The sequence below is a fragment of the Aspergillus uvarum genome (genome assembly GCF_003184745.1).
Source record: "Aspergillus uvarum CBS 121591 unplaced genomic scaffold BO82scaffold_32, whole genome shotgun sequence".
Classification (NCBI taxonomy): domain Eukaryota; kingdom Fungi; phylum Ascomycota; class Eurotiomycetes; order Eurotiales; family Aspergillaceae; genus Aspergillus; species Aspergillus uvarum.
Genome location: NW_020291329.1, coordinates 372,001 through 379,823, shown reverse-complemented (window position 1 = coordinate 379,823; position 7,823 = coordinate 372,001).

Sequence of the window (7,823 nt, the reverse complement as noted above, 5' to 3'; positions counted from 1 at the left end):
CTAATAATTAATATACTATTATCTAGCTTTATATTATTATCTAATTTAAATAAAGTTTTTTATAATATTTTTAAATATTAAAAACTTTTATCTGCAGTAAAAATATTTAAAAAAACTTAAAATATATCTAAATATTAAAAATATATAATTTAAAAAAATATTTTTATTAAACTAATACTATTTTAAATATTATAAAGTTTACTAATATTTTTACCTACTAAAAATTCTATTATAATTAGTTTTTTATTTTTTATTAAATAACTTAAGATTTTTTTTTAATTATAACTAATAGTATTAGTATTAAATATTTATTTAATAATTATTTAAAATATCTGCTACTATTACCGGATCTATTTTTATTTTAATATAATAAAAATAATTATATTTTAGATTGTTATGGGACCAAGGCCCTGTTATAGAGCTCGGCTTCAGGCACCAGTTGGCATCTGAGGCCTTGCACACTAAGTACTAAACTAGCACTAGCTTAGTATATATATAAAAAAATTTTATATAAACAGATAAAATAGCTTTTTAGCTATTTTTTTTTATTCTAAGATATATTTTAATTAGTACAATTTATTTATTTTATAATATTAAAAATAGCTTATTAAAAAGCCCTAGACAGAGCCCGACTAGGCATATAAATAAAATAAAATAAAACTAAAAAAATTATTAGAATAATAAAATAAATAAATTAGAAAAAACTATAGCTGACTGTAGTATCTGCAGCTATATATAATAATATATAATTTTTTTTATAAAAGCTAATCAGCTTTTATATAAAAATAGCAAAACAGAAACTAGCTTTTAAAAAGTAGATAAATAAATTACAGAGTTATAATATAACTTTTACTATTAATAGTAAATCAGAAAGAAATTTTTTATAGTAACTATATAAGCTAAACTATAGACCCCACCTTTAATACTTTAATATAAAACTATTTAATAAAAAAAATAAGTACAATTACAAACTATTTAAATTAAATATATATATAAAACTTATAATTAATAGAAATTACTATCTTACCAGGCTGGAATAAGTTTTTTATATTTATAGTTAATTATACAGACAGACAGCACAGCAGATACTTTTTTAGATTAAATTTTAAAATACTAAAATAGTATAATTTAAAGATATATTTATAGTAATAAATAAAATATTTAAAAACTCTAATATATAATAAAAAGCTCTAAACCAGATAAATATAATAAAATAAAAAAAAATAAAACTAAAAGAATTTTTAAATAATTTTAATAAAGCTCTGCTATAAGCAGGGGGGTATAATTAGTTAGATAAATAAAAAAAACTATACTAGATACTGTAGTAAACTAAAGACTTATTAAAAGATTAGTTAGAATTTTTTAAAAACCTATATATAAAGATTATTATAACCAACTGTACTGTATAAATCACAATCTTAATAAAATATTTTTTTTTTTAAAAAAAAGCTATATTAAGACTGTACTGGTATAATATAAACTAAATTTTAAATTAATAAAATAAAAATCTATTTAGATAGCTGCTGTACAGTAAAAAAAATACTATTTTTATACAACTACTAATAATCTTTAGAAATAGACTTAATAGATAATATTTAGTAAAATATAAAAAAGATATAAAGTAGATTACTATTTTTATTATAAATAAAATAGATATTTTATTTATTAATATTTTTTAAAACCTGTTATATAACTAATAAGTATAGCTGCTGCTATATTTATTTTTTAGTAATAAAAAAAATAGTATACCTTCTTAAACAAAGACTCTAATTTGGAAAAAAAAAAGTTTAGTATAAAGTTATATATCTAGATAAGAATTACTAGATAAAACTAAAAAAAAGTAGAAAAGTTTTAAAAAAAATATATAGTTGTATATTCTTTTTTAGTAGAGGCTATTTTAGATCTTACTATAATTATTTATATTTTTATTAATTTAGAATATCTAATTTATAGTATTATAAGTAAGATGTTTGCTAAAGTAAATAATCTGTTAATTATTAATATTAATCTAAGGCTGGTATAAAAGATTTTTGGTAATAAAATGCTAATCTATTTTATTATATAAATAAAAATAGATATAGAATCCTATATAAAAGAAAAAGCATATTTTTATATAATATCTAATAATCTTAAATATAATTTAATCCTAGGAAAGAGCTGGCTGTTCTGTTATAATAAAATACTAAAACCAGACTAAGAATAATTATTCTTATATATAATTAAAATAAAACTAAAAGATCTACTATATTTATAATATATAAACCTAAAACTTTAGCTAATTATAAAAACAAAACTTAAAGACCACCTGTAGAAAAGATCTAAAAAAAATATAAAAATATTTACTGTTTTTTTTACTAATATTTAAAAAATACTTTAAATAAAAAAAACAGTTAATTTATATATAATACTTTTTAAATACTATTAGGATTTCCTACCTCTTTTTTAAATTAAAGAATATAGAGAAACTACTGCTATACTAAAAAAAAATATTAACTATAAAATTAAACTTATATATTAGAATAAAAAAAAGCCGGAAGTCCTATAGGGCCCTTTTTATAATATATTTTAAAAAAAACTAACAGTTCTACAGTCCGAACTAACTAAACTACTAAAAAAAAACTTTATATAGGTTAGCTACTTTTTAGCAGCAGCTTTAATACTTTTTATATAAAAACTAAAAAAAGATTTAAAATTTTATATAAACTACTAAGTATTTAATATAATTATAAAAAAGGACTGCTATTTGCTTTTTTTAATCTATAAGACTTTAAACCAAATTAGAAAGGCAAAATAGTTTACTAAACTAAATATTTTATCTGTTTTTTATAAAATCTGTATTATAAAGGGTTAAGAATAGATAACAGCCTTTTATATATAGTATAAATTATATAAATAGCTAGTAATACTTTTTAGACTGGTAAATACTCTAAGTATTTTTTAAAAATATATTAATTAAATACTGTATAAATACCTTAACAAATTCTGCCTAGTCTATATTAATAATATATTAATCTATACAGATAGAAATATTAAAAAATATTATAAATATATATAAAAAATATTATAAAAACTAAAGAAAGCCGGCCTATTCTTAGATATTAAAAAGTACAAATTTAAATAGAAGGAAATTTTTTATTTTAGATTTATTGTATGTATAGGGCAAGGTATTAAAATAGACTCTAAAAAGATTAAAATAATTATTTTATAAAAAAGCTCTAAATTAGTAAAAGCTGTCTAAAGCTTTTTAGGATTTATAAACTTTTACTGTAAATTTATTTTCAGATTTTTAACTATTATACAACTACTTATAAATCTAATAAAAAAAGATTAGTTTTTTTAATAGATCTAGAAGTATAAGGTAAGATTTTAGATACTAAAAAAAAATTTATAACTAAACTAATTTTCTGTTTTTTTAACCCTAAATATATAATAGTAGTAGAGACAGACTTTTTAGACTATAATATAAAAAAAATATTTTTTTAAATAGATAAAAATAAAAAGCTGTATTTTTATATCTACTTTTCTAAACAGAACACCCCAGCTAAATACAACTATAAGATTTATAATAAAAAACTGCTAGTAGTTATATAGTATCTAAAAGTATAGAATACTAAGTTAGACTTAGTATTAGAGTTTATAGTAGTAATTAATTATAAGAATCTAAAATACTTTTTTAAATTATATTACCTTATAAAAAGATATATATAATAGAGTTTAATCTTAAATAGATTTAACTTTAAACTAGTCTACTAAAAAAAAATAAAAAATAAACAAACAGACGCCCTTTTATAATAGGAATAAAATATACCTAATAAATAAGATTCTAAAATATTATTCTATATAATACAAATTTTTAATAGAATATTAAAAGAAGATCTAAAACCTAAGACTAGTTTACTTACTGTAGCCTTAGTATAGTTATAAAAATATAATATAAAACTAGATAAAGACTTTTTAAAATAGATATAGTAGATTATTATAAAATTATTAGAGCCAGAAAACAGATCTAAAAATAGCTAGACCCGCACTCTAACAGTAGATATAGATTATTAGAATCTAATAAAGCTTATATAAAAAAAAGTATATAAATTTCTACTTTAGCTAAAATTAAAAGTTTTTCTAAGCAAATATTTAATAAAAAAAGCTTAGATATACTTTTAAAAAAGATAGTAGATTTTTAACTATAAACTGCTTTATATAGATCTTATCTAAAGCAACTATAATTCTTTTATTATAAAATATTCCAGCTAAAAACAGATTTATTTTTTTCTTAGTAAAATATACTTCTAGCCTAATATATTTTAAAATATATAAAAATATATTTAAAACTATAATATCTATAGTTGTATAAAGCTATAAAAAAAACTAAAATATAAATTATTAAAGCTACTGCTAATACCAGATTAACCCTAATAAAAACTAATAATAGATTTTATTATTAACTTACTTAAAAGTAAGTTATATACAAATATTCTAATAATTATAAATAAACTAATAAAAAAAGTAATATTTTATATAATAAAAAAGATTACTGCTGAAGCTACAGCTAAAATCCTAATTAAAACAGTTTTTAAATAATATAGTTTTTTAAAAACTATAGTTTTAGATTAAGGCACCTAGTTTATAAATTGTATATAAAAAAAAGTATATAATTTATTAAAAATTACTAAAAAACTATCTACAGCTTATTATTTTTAAACAGATAAAATAACAGAATATATAAATAGTATTATTAAAGTATATCTAAAAGCTTATATAGATTATAATTAAAAAAACTAGGTAAATCTACTGCTTTTAGCAGAGTTGGTAATTAACAGCTATATAAATATAGTTATAGGATTTTTACTGTTTTTTCTAAGCTATAATTATAAGTTAAATCTAAACAGCTAGAAAATAGTTTAAAGTATAGATCTAAAAATTACTGCTTCCAGCCCTATTTAATAAAAAGATATAATTATATAAAAGATATATAATATTTTAAACTGGGCTTAAAATACTATAGCCTATATATAACAGAATACTAAAAAATAGGCTAATTAATTCTAATAAGCTGCCCTATTATATTAAAAAAATAATTAGATATAATTAAATTTATAAAATATCTGTATAAATTATCCTAGTAAAAAGCTAGATTAGAAAAATATAAAATATATTATTTTAAAAAAAATAGGATTATATACTGTATAACTTAATATATTAAAAAGTATTTATTTTATATTTTATATCAACCTACTTTGTCCAACAGCTAATAATATATTACTATTATAAAATAAAAAAAACTTACAACTACCGCCTATAATAGTTAACAGTAAAAAAGAATATAAAATTAAAAAAACTTTTAATAAACAGTATATAATAAGAGGCCGGAAGAGCTAATTATAGTATTTTATTAAATAAAAAAACTATATAAAACCAATTTAAAAACCAGCTTTAGTATTTAATAATATAAAAGTAGTTATAAAATAGTAGCTGCAGTCCCAGCCAAACTCTAACTAACTATTAAATAATTAACAGCTGGAATAAAAAAAGAATTATACTAATACTCTTCCCCCTCAGCTCTGGTTTATATAAATCTAAGATAAAAAGAGAAGAAAAAGAAACAAAAAAAAAAAATCTTTTTTAATTCTTTAAAACTAACTAAGGGAAGCTGTATTTAATCTAATAAAAAAACTAAATACTGCTATACCAAATTTAGCTTATATACTAATTTAATCTACTAATTTTTTAATAATATTTTAAAAAAGAGCAGTAATAGCTGCAGGCTTATATTTAGACTTATTTAAATTATAATAGCTATAATATATACTATAATCTTTAAACTTATAGTTTATATAGGCCCTGCCCTATTATTTAAATAGCTGTATAGTCTGCTAGAACTTTATCTAATTATTATATTTATAATAATATAGTATTACTAAACTATAGAATATAATTAAAAGACTGTTAATATAAAAAAAATACTTAGTATATATCTAATTTTATTAGTATTTTATATAAAAATACTATTAGACTTTTTTATCTAGGCCACAGTAAAAGCACTAATCTTTATTTTAAATTTATAGTAAAAGAAATACTAAATATACTACTAGTCTGAAGTATAATAAAATTAAAATAAAACTTTATTTTTATATATTATTAGTTATATAATAATCCAGTACTCTGTATTACCGGTATAGAGGTTATAAATAATTATATATTATATAGACAGAAAAAATAAATTATAGTTAGTAAAAGTAAAAGAGATCTAAAAAAGATTATAATAAATAGAAATTAGTATATTATTTAGATAATTAGACTTACCAGCCCTAGTATTAGAAGAAAAAGATATAATATTAACAAGCAGAGAAAACAACAGGAATTATACAGATAAAAAAAAAACTAATTAGTAATAAAAAGAATAAAAAAAAGATATATAAAAAAAAAAAAGCTAAAAAGGGGGGGGAAGTAGCCTTTTTATATAGTACTTTATATACTTTATATAATACTAGTAGCTAAGCCTGACCACACCCTTAAAACCAGTTGTATGAATAGTATAAAAAAAGATTCTATTTACTAGATAAAAAAAGAATATACAGAAAGAAGAGATTTTATTTACTAAAGGATTACTATATTTACTAAATAAAAGGGGTTTATATAGAAAAAAAAGCTATAATAAATAATATAGGCCTTATCTATATATATACTGCCTACTAACCAGCTATAATATTATTTAAAAAAAGCTGAAGTATAGAACTATTACTTTAAATCCTAGACAGCTGTTTATATAAATAAAAGCTGCAGAAAATACTAAAAAAAGAAGAAAAAAGGCTTCTGTTATAAAACTAAGGTCTTATTATAAAGCTTAGCTTTAGATACTAATTAGTATTTAAAGCCTTGTATACTAAGTACTAAACTAGTACTAGCTTAGTATATATATAAAGGAATTTTGTACAAACAGATAAAATAGCTCTTTAGCTATTTCTTCTTATTCTAAGGCATGTTTTGATTAGCACAATCCATCCGTCCCGTAACATAGATATATACTAATTATTTTACTATTAGTAAAAAATATTAGAATATTTTAAATAATTTTAATCTAAACTTAATTATTTTTATATCTAAAAAGTAAAAGGAGGATAAGGTAATTACTATTTTTTATATTAATAAAAATTAAAATATAAATAATTTTAAAAATAACTCTAAAGATAGATTATTATTTGTAATAGAAAAACTAGTTTTATCTAAGTTTTAGTTACTATATATATTCAGATAAAGATAAAAACCCGGTTTTTATAATTTTTATACTATTATAATTACTATTTTAAACAGTATAAAAAGTAATATAAAATTATTAGTATATTTAATAATAAAATTTTTTTTATACTTAACTTTATAAAAGTCTTTTACAAAGTATAGTATATTTTTTAGATAAAATATATAGTACAGGTTGATTAGATAGAGCAGGTAAAACAGATTAATTAAATAAAATAAATTAATTAAATTAATTAAATAAAATAGATTAACTAGATAAAGCAGATAAAGCAGATAAAATAAATATACTAAAATTAAAAAATATTATTATACTATAATTAAAAATATATTATACTTTATATATTATTTATATAAAAGGATTATATATATTATAAATTAATCTATAGTTATTAATCTATTTATTATATTTAATTTTCTAATCTATAGATATAAACAGTTAAAATAATAGTTATATCTTAACCTAACTATAACTGTATAGTTAAAAATCTTTTATATTTTAACCTAACCGCCAGGTTATGGCCAGATTAAGGTTAAGGTATAACAGTCAGGTTAAGCCACTCTATCCTAGGCCT